Source organism: Dermacentor albipictus, chromosome 4, assembly GCF_038994185.2.
Source record: "Dermacentor albipictus isolate Rhodes 1998 colony chromosome 4, USDA_Dalb.pri_finalv2, whole genome shotgun sequence".
In the NCBI taxonomy this organism is placed as follows: Eukaryota; Metazoa; Arthropoda; class Arachnida; order Ixodida; family Ixodidae; genus Dermacentor; species Dermacentor albipictus.
Window position 1 is genome coordinate 173,301,973 of NC_091824.1, and position 21,584 is coordinate 173,323,556.

General features: G+C 45.7%; 1 long non-coding RNA gene across 1 annotated transcript; it reads left to right on the forward strand.

Moving 5' to 3' along the window:
- Nucleotides 1–5,244: 5,244 nt before the first annotated feature.
- LOC135913582 (uncharacterized) lies at nucleotides 5,245–18,894 on the forward strand. The gene is made up of 2 exons (XR_010568060.2): nucleotides 5,245–5,570; nucleotides 18,480–18,894. It is a non-coding gene; the product is annotated as an uncharacterized lncRNA (long non-coding RNA).
- Nucleotides 18,895–21,584: the final 2,690 nt, after the last annotated feature.

The window sequence follows — 21,584 nt, forward strand, 5'->3', positions numbered from 1 at the left end:
CCTCTGCCTATACTTCCAACATTGTCCAATTTATGTATTTTCTTTCTTTTCTCGTCGACAGCGTGCCAGAGAAAGTAGTTATTCAATTTCGCAAAGCAAAAAAAGTGAGAAGTTAAAACAGAGTAAAATTCTTATCTTTAGTTACTGTTAAAGCAGCATCATTAAAGTCCAGTTTACAACCCTATGATTTATAACAGCCGAGTTTGAGCCTTTTTGGGCCCTCTCTTTTTCTATCGCGATGCTACCAAATGCACGCATCCTATGCAGTCGGTATGCTTGAGACCTTTACGTGAACGAATGGCACGACAGGACATGCCATCGCACGCCTCGTTACCCCAAACAAAGTGACGCATAAAACCTCGCTCACCCCACTGCAGCAGCGTCAGTGCCTGCCCTCATCTGCAAGACTGGCAGCGGAAAATTTGGGACCGTTTGTCTAGAAAGATTTCCAGAAAATAAACACACAGCTCACACAACTAGCCGTCAGTTGTGGAACTACATACGGCGCGGACGCCAATTCACCCACCGAAGGTTGTGGATAGTGGAGATAGTTGCATTCCCTACACCTCCAAAGTCTGCCCTGGACTGTGAGCTGGACTGAGGGTGCGAATCTGGACATGCTAGTCTGAAAAGGGGATCACGGCATATCTTCAGACAACGGGATTTGCTCCTTAGTTAAATTGCACGCAGCTACCCCTATGGCATCGAATTAGTGGTCTTTGAATGCACGTCCGAAAAATAATTGGTACCGGTGCGTTGCTGAAGCGCGCTGTCTGGTGAGCCTCCGGCCGAGCGGCGTCCTCGGCCTGCTGCTGATCCGGAGCTTCTTCCGGTTGCGGTTCCGTCGCGGTGGCCTGCGTTCCCGCCGGTTCTTCTTCGAGCTGCTTGGAAGCGCGCCTGGTCGACGGCTGTGCGGGGCTGCCAGCCGCTGCCGGCGCAGAGGTCTCATCCTGCTGTTGCAAGGGCGCGGGTGCCGGCGCTGCGTCAGCCATGTCGCCGGCTAACGGAAGGATGAGGGACGGGGCGACCCGAGGTGGCGGCACGACCTGAATACTCGGTGTCATTTCAGGACGCGAGGAGACCTCTGGAACAGCAGCTTCGACCTCGGCGCGTGCGGTGGCGTTCTCGGAAGGCACCACCTTGCTGAACTCACGGGAAGCGGAACGCCGACTGCGACGGGAGGTGCTCGAACGCCGCGAGAATTGAGACCTGTCATCGGTGCCAGTCATCACGGTGTTCTGCTGAGAACCCGCGGCCGTGTCGCTACGTCGGATCGAACCCTTGTCGCTAGCCTGCGATGCCTCGTGGCTGTCGGTACGTCGGCGAGGACGTTCGTCCCGCCTCGGTCCCGTCCGCTTCTGCGCCGGCTTGGTCTTTTCGGCCTTGGGCGTCGCCGGCAGGTCTTTCTCGGGAGCGTCCATCGCCTCGAGTCTGAATGGACGATTGCTGCTGTTCCTAGGCAAAAATGGCACATACCCACCCTGGTGGCCGGGGTAATGGTGTGGACGCTCGTGGCGCTCGAGTTGCCTGTTTGGTGGCTCGAAATCCACGACTGGGGATAAGCCACGAAGGCTTATGCGTATGTGTGCATATATATATATATATATATATATATATATATATATATATAGGGAAGGCCGCTAGAACACTCAAATGTTGCAAATAAACAGAATATATTACAGCGATATTTCTATTCATTAACAAATTATCATATTAAAGGGTTTAATTCTCTGAGCCCTTAATATTAACTTTGGAGATACGTTATGTTGTGTTGGAGATATGTTAAAGAAGTGCTATTATTGCACACTCTGAAGGTCCCCGCTGCTCGTTCGGCGCGTGGACACAAGAAAGCGCCCCTTTTCGCGCGAATTTGCATTTTTGTGCTAGAATAGCAGAAATTCAATTACTTATTTAGCATTTCAGACAGTTGTCTAGAATTCTATTCATATGTCGCAGCAAAGCCGTTCCTTGTTTACCGTTGTGCCTCCATTAATTTAAATATCGCGTCATTTATATTCTAACATTGCGCGAGATCTGCGTGTTATCCTAAAAACGTTTTGACTAAAAATTCGTTTCCTGGCTTGTTGGTAAACTGCTATTGAAAAGTGAGTGTTGCAGCGTGAAACGTCCGGGCAAATAGGCATGCAAACGACGCACACCGGCGTTGCATTTGTGACTTGAGATAAAGCGCAAGAGAGCACGTATGCCAACGTGCTCTCTCGCGCTTTACCTCACGTCATGGAGTAACAAGCCGACCAGTCTGTTCTGTTCTATCTATGTTTTCTCCAGTCTTACAGCGAAGCTGTTAGCCTCTAGTTGGTCGGAAATCTTCATGGCGTGTTCTACTGCAATACACAAATTTAAGTCAGTAGTTTCACAAGGCACATCCACTTGAAACGAATTTTGAAGCTCGCATCAGTTTTCGGATAAGCGCAGATAAACTTTTAAATTTTTTTAATGAAATTCCCTTTATTTATATACATTACAGCTCTATATTACTGAGCAACAATACAGTTCGGCCCAAATTTTGGTAACGCATATTTCGAAACGGGTGTCATCCTCGAAATTCAATCTCAGTGAATATTACTTTCGAAATCACCGGCTACAGTTCGTGCCGTAAATGTATTCATTTAAAGGTTAATTAGCTAAATATCGTTAATCTTAACATATTCGTTCTAATATGTCGTGCAGATAATGGCTCCCTCTGAAAGTAATTTAGCTCAAGAAGCAGAATTGCTTTACATATGCCTCGGATCAGTTTTAAAAATTAAGTTAACGGTAAAAAAAAGAACAGCCACGCTCAACCCCAGTTGACATGCGCAGTGGTGGAACAGCCATTTCACCTTTCGGCGCAGGTCCTGGTGCAGGTTCTGGCGCAGGCAAAATGACGATTTGGCGCAGCAGCAAGCACTTTTGGCGCAGGGTCCAGTGCACGTGTGCTTATCACATACCATGCAGATTTTAACTGATATAGTCGATTCGTTGAAGAGACGGGTTTGCGGGAGGCTCACCCTGCAAGCGGGGTCAGAAAAGGGACGCGACGCTCCTCGACACCGCGTCGCACAGAGAGCGCTGCGGCCGGGTTCGTCGACGCGGCGCAGAGAAGGCACCACAGACAGATCATCAACAAGCGCGTTTATTAACCAAAGATGCAACACAGTGCGACAGTGACGGCTTGTGCGCAAAGGCTCACCGCAAGACCGATCAGTACTGTTACGAACGGCCTGCAGAGGTACCAACCTACAAAATTCTCCCAGCCCACAGCAGATGCGGGGCTTGCGATCTACGGAGAAGCGACCGCCGAGTCAACAGGCAGTTGGCGCCACCACGTCTGCTGCGACGACACGCTTTGAAAGGACGGCAATACGCCAGTCCTCAGCCCATCGGCGCCACCATGTCTGCGGCGACGACTCGTTTTGTAAGGACAATGCGCCGCGTCCCCAACGGAATGACACCAAGATGTCGAGACGTAGTCGGCGGAGCAAGTATTGTTAGTGTGTACGCCGACACCATCAATGTCTGTTTGGAGCAGGGGAGCTCCGGGAAGATGTTTGGCAATGCCGTCTCACGCAGCTTAGAAGTCGTCAGCCAATCGACAGACGCGGCGGCCATTGTCTGCGGCGTCGACTCTTGGATAAAGGGGCGCCTACTCAGGCCAGAACCGTGTCTGCGATAACTTTCTCACCTTGGTGTGGTCAGTGCAACCTGTGCGGATGCGAGTGCATAAATCCTCCCCCTCAAAGGCGGGTCGGCTACGAAAACCTTGGACGCTCCGTTTGGTCGAACGGCCGTTTTCCCTCACCTAGGTATCTAGGGAGGACAGAGTGTATTTAAGGAGCCGTTGGCGGCTCCTCAGTGTGCATTCCTCTTTCAGTCATGTGAGACTGATGTACTGCAACGTTCTCATGTAGATACTGTAAATAAATCCCATATTCCTCGTTCTCGATGAGAACGAGGAATATGGGATTTATTCTCCCTTCAACAACGTCCTCAGCGTGGATAAGTTGGACGACAGCATGGACCAGCTACCATCTATTTCATGCCCTACTCCAACCATCACATTACATGCGCCTGTACTGAACATGACATCACGCAATATATACTCATGCCATCCCATGCACATTAGGGAGTTTTCGAATAGGAGCCGCAAGAAAGATAAAAATTGGCAGCGGCTTAGCTCGGCTATGCCAGGATATACGTAGCGAAAGCTAAGGCATAGCATGGTTAGCCTTGATTAATCTTGATTGCAAGTCCAGGTTAGTCCTGTTGTCTAGCTATGTTGCGGCGTTTAGCCAGTCATTCGGCGCGCTGTTCGTCTGTTTCCTGGGCGATTCGCTTCCTCTTCATCTCGTTCCGATGTCGATTCCAGGCCTTCTCCTGCTTATCAGAATTGTCGCCGTCCATACTGCCGCCTCAACTGTGGTTTGCGAGCTGAGGAGTCTTTCTTATAGCTCGTAGCAAAGCATCCCGTAACGCTGCATTTTTTTTTATTCTTCCAGCCTGCTCAGCAGCGTTTTTGTAGCGGTTGTCCTCAGTATGCGTAATATTCTGGGGCGGCTCCATCACCTCGCACGTCGCTAACTGTTCTTATTCAGTCGGAAGTGCAGCATCATAGATTCTGCTTTGCGCCCTGAAAAAATTAGTGGCAAGTATACCTGTGGTTTTGCAGGTGATGAGCGTTAGCTAGTCAACATTTAGTTTTTTTTTTTAATGCGAAAGCCTTTATATCTCTGTTTCAAGGTCGCGTTGTAAACTGGAAGTATCACGTGACCCAAGGAAGGCCAGAGGTGACCCAAAGCATGTCCACCCCTGTATAAGGGAATGATTACCCAAGTTAATTAATGAATAATTAGTGATTGACATAAGGTGGATTAGGGAGGATTAAGGTTGATTAGAGTGTATTAAAGAAGATTAAGGTGGATTAGAGTGCATTAAGAAGGATTAATATGCATGAATAAAGTAATACTTTGGCAGCAGCGGTAGCGACCCTGGCACATTGGCTTACATTCCCCTGTTCTACGCAGATTCTTCGACGGCCCTTGTGTCTCCGGCGGTGGTCTTTGTGGCGCTACCTACCCTTTTCGTCATTGGTGCTGCATCGTTCCCGTGTTACCTATACGTGCGGATTCCTCAGCCTGGCTGCTATCTACAGCTGATAGCGTCGACGATTTCTGCCCCCGGCTGGCACTGTCTTCCCGATTCCTCGCTACAAAAAGCCGCCGACGTGGAAGACGACACTTTGGCAGCAACGGTAGCGACCCTCGCACATTGGCTTACATTCCCCTGTTATACGCAGATTCTTCGGCGGCCCTTGTGTCTCCGGCGGTAGTCTGTGTGGCGCTACCTACCCTTTTCGTCATTGATGCTGCATCGTTCCCATGTTACCTAAGCGTGCGGATTCCTCAGCCTGGCTGCTATCTACAGCTGACAGCGTCGACGATTTCTGCCACCGGGTGGCACTGTCTTCCCGATTCCTCGCTATAACAGCCGCCGACGTGGAAGACAACGACACTTTGGCAGCAGCGGTAGCGACCCTCGCACATTGGCTTACATTCCCCTGTTCAACGCAGGTTAGTCCACGACTTGTAACATTCGCTCTTTAGTTCGTTTCATGTTGTCTACTCTACCGCTTCTGCCACTCGAGTCTGCTTCCCTGTGTTTCCGTATCCTGTTCCCATGGCAATTGTAGGCACTTGTTGCTCATGCAATGAAGCTGCTAGCTCAGATGAAATGTCTGTGTCATGTGGCGAATGTAAGGGGCTTTTCCACATTGGGACATGTGCTGGCTTATCGGATAAACAATATAAGAAAAAATCTTAATCGGCTAAACAAAAGTGGACTTGCTCTGTATACAGAGTTGCAGGAAAGGATAGTGAAGGCTCAAGCGGGAAGTCGTCAGCTGATGAACTAACTTATAAAAGGGCGCTTTTAGCGAACATAAGTCAAAAGTTGGATGAGTTGTTGCCGCTCAAAGAAACTGTGCCAAGCATTGAGCGCTCGGAACAACTAATGTCTGATAAATATGACGAGATGTTGGTACGATTAACCGCGCAAGAAAAGGACACGAAAGTAATCCGGAAAAGGCTTGAACACCTTGAACAAAGCTCTCACGCTAGTGACGATGCGACAAAGAAGTTAGAGGCGGATCTAAATGAGCTGGAATGGAGACACCGCAGGTTAAACCTAAAGATTCACGGTGTTAGTGCAGCTGACAATGAAAATTTGCTTGAGAAAGTGAATTCTCTTACGACATTGATTGAGGTCCCTGTACTTAGTGAAACCGATGTCACTGCCATTCACCGTCTTCCATGCAAAGCCGGCCGCATTCCTGGTGTAATTGTGAGGTATCTCAGGCAATCTGTTCGAGACCAGTGGCTGGACAGCCGCTCAAAGCTGAGGGAAAAGAAATCTAAGGTGTTCTTTCAGGAAAACATGACCAGTTACAAACGGCAACCGCTTCGAGAGGCTAAAGACTGGGCGAAAGGGAATGGGTACAAATTCGCGTGGCACAGGAATGGAAAGGTCTTGCTGCGAAAGACCGAGGGCGACTCTGTGATCGTAGTGCGTCACAGATCAGGCTTTCCTTCCTGAGCCTGCTCTCTTGTGAGCGTACTGAAGTTGATCTTTCCCGCTTAAAGATGGCTACTGATAGTCCCTTCTTTCCGCATGAGGTAGATAATCTTGTCTCAAATCAGCATGCTGGTTCATTGAAGTGTCTTCACCTTAATGTTCGTTCGCTCTATAACAAAGAAACAGATATCGATGACTTTATCAATGGTTTTCATTTTTTCTTTGATGCTGTAATTCTCAGTGAAACTTGGTGCAGAGATGGTCGTGACGTGCCTAAGTTTGGACATTATCAATCGTTTTGTGTGAACCGAACAAACGACCGTGGCGGCGGTGTTTTGCTGTTGTTGAAAGAACATGCAAGTTGTAAAGTGCTTCCCGACTTTTGTGTTTGTTGCGAAGATTTTGAAATGGTAACAGTTCGTGCGAATGAGAACATATTTTCTGTTTGCTACAGGCCTCTAAATGGAAATGTTCTTCAGTTCCTTTCTTTTTATGAACAGCTGCTGTCTTTTACTGCAGAAAATAGTCATTACTTGGTGTCAGCTGGTGATTTTAATATCGACATGCTGACCACTTCTGTACCACAAAAGACTTAAATATTTTAGCTTCAAATGGTTATGAAAATTTAATCCGTACGCCAACAAGGATTACATCCGAAAGTGAAACATTGTTGGACTTGGTCATTACAAATGCTGCCACTAAAAATGCTACTGCCGGGGTGATGTCACAGGATCTTAGTGATCACCTTCCAGTATTTCTTTTTATAAGAAAACACAACTTTAGAAAGAACAGAAAGCATGAGTATATCCTATGTCAAAGTATTACTCAAACACGTATAGACAGCTTCAGAGACGAACTTCTACGGTGCGACCTTAAACAAATTTTAGAAATAGATAACGTTGAAATCGCGTATGGCAAGCTTATTGATGAAGTCTCTCGAATATATAAGAACCATTTTCCGGAAAAAAAGCTCAGGCTCGGTAAAAAATTACGGAAGCCGTGGATAACCCCCGAATTGCTAAAACGAATTAATTATAAAAATGCGCTCTACCACAAGTTCGTCAAGACTAAGGATCGAAGTATCTTAAAGGAATACAAGTCGTATAGAAACAAGCTAAATAAGGAACTAAAATTGCATAGGAAGTCCTATTTTCATGCAGAATTCGAGGCTTGTTTGAACAAACCTGATACCTTATGAAAAAAGTTAAATGATGTCTTAAATCGTCGAAAATCAGCTCCGCGAATACAAACTCTAATAATAGGAGGAAACGAAGTATCGGCAAGTGCTCTTGCAAATGTTTTTAATGATTACCTTGTTAACTTTTCTGGTGGTAGTGCGTCGTCTGATATTAGTGAAATTATGCCAAACAGAAATTCATCTTCACTCTTTCTTCACCCCTGTACAGAGCACGAGATGAAGTCACTTTTTCTTTCACTAAAAAATAGCTCAATTTGCGATGCAGAAGGCATGCAGGTTCGCCCAATCAAGTATGTGCTTGATATCATTTCCCCGTACATTACCTATATATTTAATTTGTCTTTGTCAAGCGCTATCTTTCCTAAACGGATGCAAATAGCCAGAGTGTCGGTATTGTTCAAGAAACGTGACGTTAATGATACTAAAAATTACAGACCCATATCTATATTACCTGTTTTTTCGAAGTGTCTAGAAAAACCAATACTAATGCAGGTTTCGAAGTTTTTTGACAAGCACAGCCTACTTTCTCCAGCCCAGTTTGGATTTAGAAAACGACGGTCTACAGAATTACCACTACTCCATCAAAAAGAATTTATTTTATCGCAATTTGAAATTAAGAACATTGACCTTGGTATTTATATTGATTTTACTAAAGCATTTGATTGCATCCTTCACTCTGTTATACTTGATAAGCTTGAAACCTACGGTATTCGAGCGCACTGTGGAAGCCTTATAATATCTTACCTTGATAGTCGCTATCAATATGTTGAAATAAACAATAGCCGCTCAAATTTGAAACATATCACCAGAGGCGTTCCTCAGGGTAGTATCCTTGGCCCGTTCCTGTTTATCGTATATATAGATGACTTAGTAAATATCTATAAAGATGCGAAATGCGTAATGTACGCAGACGATGCCAGTATATTTTTTTTTCATCACCTGACTCTAGTAGCCTTGAGAATAAAGCTAACACTGCTCTGAAAATTATTCATGTATGGTCAAAACAAAACTGTCTACAAATCAATAGAAACAAAACAAAAGTAATGATCTTTAGGCCCAAATCTAAGCAAATAATCAGTTCCATCAACCTTGTTTATGATGACGTAAACATAGAAATTGTAGATAGTTTTAAAATACTTGGAGTTATTTTCACACAAAATATGCTTTGGGACACGCACATAGAATCGATATTGGGCAAATTATCTCGTGTAGTTGGATGGTGCGGCTGAGACCTCTTTTGCCTTACAGAATCAAGGTTCTTGTTTGTAACACCCTATTTTTTTCTATACTTTATCACTGTCTGCTCGTGTGGTGTACCACATCACGTACGAATCTAGAAAAGATACATATACCTCAGAAAAACATTTTGCGACTACAATTGAAGCTTCCTTACAATGCCCACACATCAGACTTATTTCCGAAAGCAAATATAATACCCGTGTTTAACCTATATGATTACAAGTCAAGCTTTCAAACGGGAGGTAAAAGAGAACTTAAATTTTCTTCAAGAGTCATCTAATCTCGCCAGGAGCACACATTCTTACATCACAAGGTGTGCGGAACAGTGGAAGGTAGTCACTCCGCGTGCCAATTATTCTTGCACAAAGGATACCACACACACTACCAACACTTTTAAATTTGTTTTTGAAATCAAGTCTTGATATTTATATAACTATTGTACGAGCTTTACGTGAACATTTTGGCACTCAATCTTTCTTAAATAATTGAAGAGCGTTTTTCAGGTAATTTGTGTTTTTGCGTTTATTTTTGTGCATATTTCACATGTAGTCAATTGCTATGTATATATATATCTCCTGTTCAATCGCTCTTTGCCTTGTAAAGGAGGCTGGGGCTATAATCAAGTCGCTTGCCTCTAAAGCGACTTTTACCCGCAGTCTCCTCCATCCCTGATGGAAGAAGTTATTATTATTATTAAGGTGGGTGAAGGAGGATTAATGCGGATTATGGTGGATTAAGGTGAAGGATTGATGAAAGGGTATTAAGACCGATTAGGGTTGATTAGGATGCATGAACAAGGATTAGGAAAGATTAAGGTGAATAAAGGAATATTAAGGTCGATTAATGTGGATTAAGGTGAATTGCGGTTGATAAATGAGGATTAAGACCGATTAGGGTAGATTAAGGTGGATTAGGGACCATAGAGCTGGATTAGGTTTGATAGAGGTGGATTAGGGTTATTAATGGAGATTGGGACTATTAAGTTGGATTAAACTGCATGAATAAAGATTAAGATGGATGAAAAAGGATTAAGGCGGTTTGTGATGGATTAGGGTTGATAAAGGAGGATTAAGACAGTATAGGGTAGGCTAAGGTGCATTAGGGGCGATGTAGGTTGATTAGGTTGTATTAAGGTGGTTTGGGAGTATTAAGCTGGATTAAGGTGGATGAAGGAGCATTAAGGTGGATTAGTGTGGACTTAGGTGAATTAGGGTTCATTGAGCATTAAGACCGATTAGTCTACCATAATTATCCTAATGCACATTAATCCACCGAATCCATATTCATCAACCGTAATCCTCCTTCATTCACTTTAATCCACGAAAGTCCTCCTTAATGCACCCTAAGCCACCTTTATCGACCTTAGTCCACCCTAATCCTCCTTCATTCACTTTAATTCGCCCTAGCCCACCATAATGCTCCTTAATGCACTTTATTCCTTCTTAATCCACCCTTATCCTTCTTCGTGCACTTTAATACACCCTAATCCACTATAATCGTCCTTAATGCACCTTCATCCACCCTAATCCAGCTTCATCGACTTTAATCCAACCTAGTCCTCCTTTATGCACATTCATCGACTTTAATACACCTTAATATACCCGAATTCATCTTAATCCAATCACTAATCAATCATTACTTTGCTAATCATTAAACATCTTATACGCGGCTGCACATGCTTTGGTTCGCTTCCCGCCTCCCTTCGGTCACGTGATATTTTCTGTAGCTCACAATGGGACCTTGAAACAGAGATCTAAGGCTTTTGCTTAGTAAGCCACACACAAAGGGATGTATCACAAGCAATACTAGATCAGACGCAGGAAGTAAAGCATCTGATCATGTGGCAGAAAAATTGTCTTGAGTATAGAACTCGCCTCAAAGCTCCCTTTACATCGGTATACCCCGTTCATACGGCTTTAAGAAAAAAACCAGCCTCCTCATAAACGTTGCCTTCAGCATTCCCGATGCCGTTATTAGCCTTTCTCAAAATTTTCAACCCCACTGGGGCGCGCAACTGGCCCAAAATAACACGCCTCCATAGAATCCTGCGGCCCGTCCGCGGGAGCTCAGGAGGAAAAGCGCGCCGTGCGCAGCCGGCGGGCGGCGAGGAGTTACGGAGTCGCCATCTATCGGAAGCGCCTCGATGGCGTAGTATGAGGGATCACGCGGCGCGCTCCTCATAGGTTTTGCTGTCAGCGCTCACTGAAAACACCACGCGCGAGCTCTCCGGGACATTTCTGTAAGTACTTTCGAAACGAGAGAAGTTTTTTACTGTCTAAATGAGAATCTTGGGCAAACTGAAAGCACAGAATCGTTTACAGACGCTATCTCTTTACCGAATACGCGTACAGTGAACGCCATTGCGCGCGGTCGCCGCGATGGAGTCTTCCGAACCGGCTTCTTGCGTGAAAGGTAGGTAAATGCTGAGAGCAAACTATGTGAAATATGCTCTTATAGTGTTTGTATAACTAAATGGAGCGTAATAGAATGAAGCCTCAATGCAGCGATCGCACAGGTTCGTAGCGACCGACTGCGCGTCTGCATGCTTGTCCGCGCACTGTTTCGCTTTTGCCGCCTGCGCGTTTTCGCACCGTGCCATGAGCTTTAGGCCGCAAAATATGAGCATTTGACACTATACAAGCAACCATTGTTGCGTGGGCAACAATGGTTGCCCACCATTGTAGAGACTTCATTGTAGAGACTTCAATACCTACGGGGACTGTGATCTGCCGTCGCGATGATTCAATCTTTTTTTTTCTTCTAAATTCTTGGACGTTTCAATATTATTTCTCGAGTTGCGTCGCACTGTATGTTTATCGGTGTTCTCAGTGTGCGATTTCCCCCTGCTTCTTTTTTGTAATCCAGTGTATTAATTGATAACACAAACATGACCATATACCAGGCTTTCTTTTTTAACGTGCTTCTTACCGCTCCCTTTCCACTCCAGTGAACTTGCCAGTATCTATAGCATCGACAAGTTCATAGACCAAACTGTCATCACATTAGTTGGGCAGCGGACCCGAGCGAGCGTCTCAGTGCGCGTTTTCAGAACATCGCAGACCGGGCGTCGTAGCAGAAATCTTCCTCGCGTCTGTGCTTGCTGCATACCCGAGTTGTAGCCGATGACTGTTTGCCGGTTTTATGTTTCGCGAGCCAAGCTCCACGCAGCTTCTCGTCATGCGGCTACGTGTGAATAAGGCTGACACCGGCCTTCGTTACATGTGTCCGGCCCTGCGGCACCGAGCAGTAACCTACCATGTTGCGCGCCTTCAAAGGCAGCCACTACCTATTGTAGTGCTTTCCAGAGTTGTAAAGTAGACACTCGAAGCGGGAAAAATTGGAGGACGCTTAAGCTTCGCCTTCAAGAGTGGAACGCGATAGCGTTCCCGTCGACCCGCCAATGGGTGTAAGACAATGGGCTACAGGGCAGCCATCACTTACGAGGCGCCCCGCATCAGACGCGGTGAGCGTCGAGCCATATGGTCGAGCAACGCGGCGTTCGGCGCAGCAATGAAACGTGCGCCTGAGCAAGCGGAGCGAACCAAAGAACTCGGTATCCCGGAGGGGGAAATGATGCACGCCAGCCAAACGCCGTGATCGGCACGGGCAGAGAGATAGAGAGATAGTGATCTAAAGAAAGGAAGGACGCTTGATTCTGCGGAGGGAGCGAGGCGAAGCGTTGTCAGGGGAGAGAGTCCGAACCGCGACAGCTCCAATGCGCGCGTGGCGCGCCATCTGTCGGGGCAGCGCCGTACATAAAGAGGAGGGGCTCTTCTGTGTTTGCCGCAAGATGGCTCTCCGTGTGCGGAAAGCGCAGAAGAAATGCAGCGAAACGCACTTCGCTACTCGTGTAATTGCGACTTCTGTAAGTTACATGTTCATAATTACCTATATACACCACAGTATAACTTTCCACGGCTCGTTTCGAAGGCAACACCGCATTCACTAGAGGCGCGTTTGTACCCTTTGGAAGCATCGAAATCGTGGCTGAGTGGTAGCGTCTCCGTCTCACACTCCGGAGACCCTGGTTCGATTCCCACCCAGACCATCTTGGAAGTTGCTTTTTATTTATGGAGTGCCTGCCGTGATTTATTGCTCACGGTCAACGCCGCGAAACGCTGACGCCGACGCCGACACCGATGCCGACACCCGACGCCGACACCGACGCCGACGACACCGGCTTTTCTGCGACACGAGCTCCTTAACGCTATCGCGTTAAAATCTCGTTATTAAATGAGGACCGCAGCGTACGAGGGAATTTGAAGTCGTTTTCAGCTCGCTTCGGCGCGCCCGAAGCAGCCGACGCGGCCGCCATGTCCACGTGATCCCTCCTAGCACGTCACGCCGACGGTGGCGCCAGCTTTTCCAGTGGTGGAGCTCGAGGCCATATTCAACACCGCCGCGCGCGCACCGATCCGGGCGGCCGTGGTCTTGCGTAGCACTACGTTTTTCTTATCGCGCTTACGCGATACCTCCTCCTCGCGTTCTCTTCGCTATCGCCGTCTTTCATACCCGTTCGCTTTTTCATCTTTCGCTATGCTCGTTCGCTCGGTTACGAGGACAACGCTGACGCAGGAACCGGCGCCTAGCTACGCTCTAATTAGTCGCGGTGACGGCAACAATGCAAAGCGGCGCGCAGAGGATCTTTTTTTTTTTTCGTGGCCGCTGTCATGGATGGATGGATGGATGTTATGAGCGTCCCCTTTGAAACAGGGCGGTGGGTTGCGCCACCAAGCTCTTGCTGTTACATTGTCTGATGTCCTACCTAGGTTAAAAAAAAGAAAAAAAAACACTATGAATTCCCACAACCAAATTTTCTGACCCCCTATTGCGAACTTTGCTTTTGTACGTCTCCGTTTTTTTTTCCCTACTTTTCTTCCACCAATCTTCCAGTCGCCTCTTACTAATCTCTATTGCGGACATGTTTACTTTTCCTTTGCTCTCACTGAACCTAAGGGCTTAAAGGAGGCCAGTGGTGCCTAAATCAACCGCTGGGCAGACGTCTTCACATTTTAATAAAACGTGCTGCATCGTTTCCATAGCTTTACAGCAACAAGCACATGCTTCTTCCTTCTTATACCTATCTCGTTTTATAGGTGCGTGTTATGAGGCATCCCGATCTGTTTCGAAAAGTAATGAGCTACCTTTGAATTATCATAAACTCATTCTTTCCTGATTTCGTTTCTTCCCCTCAAGTAGTTACTCATGGCAGGTTTCTTTTCCATTGCCGCCACCCATGAGATTATTTCAGCCTCTCCGACTTTCGGCTTGACGTTCTTTGTTGCCATGTTGCCCACCCTACAGGCCGCATACTTGCTGGTAAGCTTCCTAGTTCTTTTCCTCCACTGTGAATCAATGTTTTTCCTGTACAGATACCTCAACATTCTCCCAGCCCATTTGCTTTCTTCCATATTCCTCGGTCCTTCTTCCTACTCGATTTTACTGCAGGCTTTCCTCGCTTCAAAACTAGTCCAGCCCATATCACCGTGCACAGCTTCATTTGTAGTCTTCCCGTGGATGCCCAATGCGATCGAGGCATCCCACTGACCTTTGGTTCCCATCGAGTCCTGATTGTACCCCTGATTTAAAGCAAACAACAGCATTTCCAAAAGTAAGTCCTGGAACCATTACATCTTTTACATACCCCGGAGCACCTCGTACCTATTGTATCCCCAAAGCACTATGTGCTTCATTATGGTCCCATTTCTCTTCTCCTTTGCTGTCATTTTTTTCCTTCGTTTCCATATATCTATTGCCTTCGTTTATCCATATACCAAGGTATTTATATTCTCTTATCCGAAGTATTTCCTGGCCCTGTATTGCCACTGTCTGTTCCCTGTTTTCACTGAATACCATAACACCTGATATTCTAACACTAAATTTCATACCTAAATTCTCGCCTTCTTGTCCACAGGTATTAGCCAGATGTTGTAAATCACTTTGCTTGTTAGGTAGCAACACAATGTCGTCCGTATAAAATAAACCTGGAAGCTGCTGCTCTGCTACTGTACCTGCCTGTTTGTATGAGAGATTAAACCAGATATTACTTCCTTCTAGCGCCCTCTCCATCCTCACCACGTAGTACATCATAAACAACAGTGGGGATAAAGGACACCCCTGCCTCAGTCCCTTGTTGATATCAAGTTTCTCCTCGCTCCTCATCCCTTCCCATTCAACGGAAACGGCCTTTTCTTGGTAAATCTCTCTCAAAAGCTGTAGACAATCGCCACCTAAGCCTTCCTCTTCCAAAATATCCCACAAAATGTTGTGGTCTACGTTGTCATACGCTCCTGTTGTCCAAAAAGATCACATACAACGGTCTGTTTTCTACTTATGATATTTCAATGCACTGAGTAAGAACAAACAAGTTATCATCCAAACGCCTACCTATTCTGAAGCCATTCTGAAGTTCTCCCATAATGCCATTATTCTCTGCCCATGCTTGAAGCTTTAATTTGATTGCCTGCTAGCCTGTATATTAACGATGTAACGTTCAATGGTCTATACAAGTGAATGATATCTTTGTCCCCCTTACCTTTATAAATTAAATTCAGTCTATTTTGTCGCCAAATGTCTGGTATTCGTCTATCTTTTGAAGTTTTTTCCACTGATTTCACCAGAGCTTCCTTACTTTTTGGTCCTAGTTATTTTATCAGCCTAACGAGAACCTCGTCTGCGCTTAGGAATTTTCTCTTCAGCTTTCTTCCAGTTGAAATTTGTCAGCACCAGCTTCTTTTCCACCTGGTTCTCTTCACACTCATTTTTTCTTCAAATACAACCTCGTCATTGCCTTGGAAAGATTCGGCTATTTTCTGGTGTAATTTAATGCCGCTTCCCCTTTTAGTTTGTTTCCATCTTTGTCTAGGATATGTTGTAGCATTGCTGTTGACTTCATGCCTAATAATTTTATGCGGTTCCAAAATATTCTACCTGTGGCCTTCTTTTTCTCATGTATTTCCGACATCCAACGTTCACTTTCACCGTTTATCTTTGCTTGCACCAGTATTTGAACCATAGACTTTTTCTCCCGGTATATTCCCCATTTAGTGGTTACTTCATCCTACGGCAACTGCGCCTTCTTTTCCTGCCTGTGCTCTCGAGATGCTTTTCGTCGTTCGGCGATCGCTGCTCGTATCTCCCTGTTCCACCAGCTTTTTTGTTTCGTTTTTTTTTCCTCTCCACCGAACATGTTTCTCTTTCCATATTTCTGTCGTTATTACACTTAGAAGCTCACCATATTCCCATTCTTTACTTGGCCATTTGCCAAATTCTTCCTCGACTCTAGTGGCTATATTTGCTATTTGTTCATCGTTCAAATATGGACTGGCCATTTTGCGCTCCTTTCTCTCTTTCCCAACTACATATCCCATTTTCAAAATGATGCGTTTATGGTCCCTCCCTACGCTGCTAAACCCTTCCTCATCAATGACCATTTCTCTCAACTTATCATGAATTCCTTCTGTCATCAGACAGTAATCAATGGTTGATTACCGGTTTCCCACTTCCCAAGTGATCTGCCCTTTGCGCTTAGGCCCTGTATTTACGATAACGAGGTTATGTTGCTCGCAAAGGTCTAGCATTGACTCCCCGTTGTTGTCGGTCTAGCCATCTAAATTCTGTATGTGGGCATTCATGTCACCTAGTAGGACAGTTTCAGCGCCATTGCCGAAACCCTTAATATCAGCACTTGTGCATTCCACTAACTCTTTATTCTTCTCTGTGCAAATTATTTCCGGTCCACAAATACGTAACGCCCAGCCAAGTTTTTTTTCCCACTCATTATAACTGATAACCAAAGATGCTCTTTACATTCTGAATTTACTCTCTTCCATTTGGCTCCCTGATGGATATGCATTCCGACTCCCCCTCCCTTCCTTTCCGATTTAGTTCTGCTGCACCCTTCCCAAACGTAATTCTCAATCACTGGCGGCTCTTCCGAGTCTCTAAGGTGCGTTTCTGTAGCCACATACACCCCTATTTGTTCGCTATTTATTTGCTCCTCAATCTCTGCCCACTTTTCCTTTCTTCTGCCGCCCTGCATGTTTATGTAGCCTATTGCATGGTGAGCTCTCTTTCTTGCTTTCCTCCCTGTTCTGTTATTGACGGCGATGCTATTCCGAGGTTCCCTTAGGGGGCCCTCTTGATTACTACCTACTCTGGCCTCCCGAGTGCCCGTGGGTCTCCTAAAAAAGCAACAGCGTGACTAGCAAGTCGCCAGCCCACTTCTCGTGCAAGCCTGTAATTGAAGTGGCTCCCGTTTCGTTGAAAACCACCAAACCTTGTCACTTCCGTTTACTTCAACAACCTTGAAGCCTTTTTCTCGGCTCACTTTCCCTATCGCCTCATTAGCAGCCACTACGGGTATTTGTATGTGACTGTCACGTACAGGCACCTCCGGCACAGCGCAAACCACGATCTGCACTTGAGGGGACAGCTCACGCAAGTCGTCCACCCCCTTTGCCAAGCGCTTGGCTAATCCTGTCCCTTTCCTGCTTAGGACGTCATTTAGCCCAGCTGCTACTATGACAAGGTTGCGCACGTGGGCATTTTTTGGAAGCTTCGCTTTTGCTCGCTCCATGACAGAACCCAGCATCCGCCCATATTGCATAGGAAATGGCACCATCTAGGGGCAGTCGGCATGGACGGACGGACGGATTGACAGACAGACGGATGGATGGACGGATGAATGTTATGAGCGTCCCTTTTCGAAAGGGGTGGTGGGCTGCGCCACCAAGCTTTTATCTTATTGACCAATGCCCTACCTATGTTAAAAAGAAAAGCAAAACCACGATTAATTACCATAACCAAAGTTTCTGAACCCCGATTGTGAACTTTGTATTTGTACACCTCCGCTATTTGTCGTTTCCCTACTTTTCTTCCGCCAATCTTCCAATCGCCTCTTACTAATCTCTATTGCGGACATGTTTACTTTCCCCCTGCTCTCGGTGAACCCAAGGGCTTCAAGGAGACCAGCGCTTCCTAAATCGACCGATGGGCTGATGTTTTCACATTCTAATACATGCCCATCACTTCCCTGTCTTTACTGCAGCAAGCACATGCTTCATCTTCCTTCTTATATTTAATTTTATAAGTGCGTGTTCAAAGGAATCCTGATCTCACTTCGAAAAGTAATTAGCTTCTCTTTGAGTTATCATAAATTGTTTATTTTCTGATTTCGTTCTTTCCTCGTAAGTAGTTGCTCATGGCACGTTTCTTTTCCATTGCCACCACCTATGAGATTATCTCAGCCTCTCGGACTTTCCGCTTGGCGTTCTTTGTTGCTCACCATACAGGCCGCATACTTGCTGGTAAGCTTCCTAGTTCTTTTCCTCCACTGCGAATCAGTGTTATTCCTGTACGAGTACCTGAACACTCTCGAAACCCGCTTACTTTCTTCCATATTCCTCAATTGAGTGGGTCCGGTGGCAGCATCGCAAACATGCGCTGCAAATTTGCCTACTTCTACTTACAGATTGCTGCAAGTACCTGTTTCCACAATATTCAATGTTGTGATATCCTTCGGATTACCGGCTCGTCGGTCTGCCCCACCGGACGGTCGACGCTTGCTCAGGAAGCTTCACGGGTCTGTTGCCAACGAAGGCACTAAACGCAAACGTGTCAGCCGGCGTGGACTGCTTCCTCCCCTGCTGGCCAGCACTAACCTGGCGGTACTGCGCATGCTCCGGCACCTCGGCGACATCTACGGGCTCGCAACAGGATAAAGGACGAACGCATCTGCGGTTCCACTTCAGTGGGTCCGGTGGCAGCATCGCAAACATGCGCTGCAAATTTGCCCACTTCTACTTACAGGTATGCAATTGGTATGGTTGTAAATGTTATAGAAATGATGATCGCTTCTTGTTGCTGCTGCCGGACCCTCCCACGTTCTTTTTCCCGAAAAGTGCTGCCTGTCTTGTACACATGTTGAAAGGCCTGTTGATTCTTTCAGGAGACATAGAAACTAACCCGGGTCCCGTCACTGGAAAAATGTTCGCCGAATTGCTGTCAGGACAGGCTCGCATAAGCAACGAAATATCTGCACTAACCTCTAAAATTGCCTGTTTCGATGATCGTCTATCTAAACTAGAGTCATTTGTCGCCAACGCCAAAGATGTCGGTGAGCGCGTGCAGGAACTAGAAAATACTGTTTCTGGTCTCTCAGATATGATCCAAAAACTGGAGCGTAAGAATGACGACCTTGAAAATCGGTCGCGACGGAATAACTTTGTTATTCATGGTTTATCTGAAACACTGAATGAGACACCTGAGGCACTTCTTACTTCAGTACTAAGCATGCTAACGTCAAAGCTTGACGTAACGTGTGATAACATCGAGCGTTGCCACAGACTTGGGCAAAAAAGGACAGGTAAAGATAGACCAATAATTATCAAACTGTTGGATTTTCGAACTAAATTAGATATCTTAGCTAACGCACGCAAACTGAAAGGTTCGAACATATACATCAGTGAAGACTTTTCTGCACGCGTGCGACAGGTGCGCAGAAGCCTATGGCAGAATTCAACGGAACTCAGAAAAGTTGCGAAGAAGGTACGGTTACAGCAAGAGCACCTGATTATCGACAGTGTTCGATACGAGTGGAGCGACGCCAGAAAGTGCGTTGTTAGGGCGGCTGATTACACCGCTTCCAGGAATACCAACTGACTTCCACATAAAAGGAAACTGACACTTCTGAACTTTAATGCGCGCAGCTTGGTTAACAAATATGTTTGTTTCAACTGGCTTGTAGAATGTCACAAACCATCAATAATATGTGTTACTGAGACTTGGCTAAATGACTCCATTTCTGAGAATGAATTTTTGCCACCTGGTTACTCAGTGTTGAGAAATGACAGGACTGCTGGTCGCGGTGGTGGCGTAGCGCTTTTTATTTCTAAAGATATTAAATACGTTTTGCTGCCGAAGCTTCATGACAGCGAATCGGTTTGGTGCAAGATTGACCTTAGCGGCTTTACTACTGTGATTGGCGCTGTATACCGACCGCCAAATGATGTCAATTCTATCCACGCTGTCACAGATTATATTGCAGTGAACAGGCTACAGAAAAGCCAGTTAATATTATGTGGCGATTTTAATGCCCCCTACATTGACTGGCGTTCTCTTTCTTCTACTGGACGTGATCGACCCATCTGCGACGCTCTAATCAATCTTGCTGTGTCGTATGATTTAACACAGGTCGTTAGCTCGTGCACCCGAGAATCTGCTATTTTGGATTTGGTCTTGCTCAGTGATGGGCTCCTGTGTAGCGAATGTGACGTTGTGGAGGGCATCTCCGATCACAAGGCGGTAATTGTCCACCTAGATATTGCTCTAGAGCCCAATAAACCAACGTATAGTACTGTCCATGACTTTTCTCGAGCTGACGACAATTCTATCGTCGCCTCGCTTGCATCACACTTTGATGGGTTTATGTTTTCGAGTGATGCCTTAGGTGTTGACTTGTTAGTTGAAATGTTTCAGAAAATTGTCAAAGAGTGCATAGCTAATTTCGTACCAAAAAAATGTGTAAAGCGAAACCCGAAACACCCTTGGTACACTAGAGAGATTATTCAGTTGATTCGCCGGATAAAGCGCTTCTGCCATGGCTCTCGCACTCGGAATGTCCGAGAAAACTCAGTGCTAACATCGCTTAGACAAACTCTTAAGACTAAAATGCAGCATGCTAGAGACTACTTCTATAACAACACTCTAACAACATTCCTAAAAGACAACCCATTCAAATTCTGGAAAACAGTTGTTACTCCTGTGCCCAACTCAACTTCTATGGTCATCAACGGACAGTCGTGTTCAAATGCTGTTATGATCTCTGAAGCGTTCAATACATATTTTAAATCTGTTTTTGTTGAAGATAACGGCATTATCCCTAAGTTTCACTGTGGTAGTGCTTCAGCATGTTTTCCAAAACTTCAGATAACGATTAGCGGAGTTCACGCCCTCTTGTTAAATATTGATACTAGTAAAAGTGCTGGACCAGATAACATTCCAAACACGTTTTTAAAAAGATACTCAGAATACTGTGCGCGGTATCTGACTATCATATTTCAAAAATCTCTAGAATCGCAAACTGTTCCCCGTGTCTGGAAAGTTGCTCAAGTTGTACCGATACACAAATCTGGCATTAGGCAATCAATTTCCAATTATAGACCAATCTCGTTATTATCTACTTGTTGTAAACTACTAGAACACATAATTCATAAGCACATTATACAGTACCTAAATGATAACGACATTCTTTCACATCATCAGCATGGTTTTAGATCGGGTTTTTCCACGGTTACGCAACTAATTGAATTCACTCACGACGTTGCTACTACACTTAACAATCGTGGCCAGATTGACGCCATATTTGCTGACTACTCCAAAGCATTTGACAAGGTATGTCATGCTAAGTTACTCATGAAGCTTGACTCTTTATTCAGAGGCATACACGGCAATCACTTACTTGGCTGGATAAGAGACTACTTGCATCTGCGGTCCCAGTTTGTCTCATTTAATCAGGCGCACTCATCCACAGTCGGTATTTCTTCCGGCGTCCCACAGGGCTCCGTACTGGGACCAC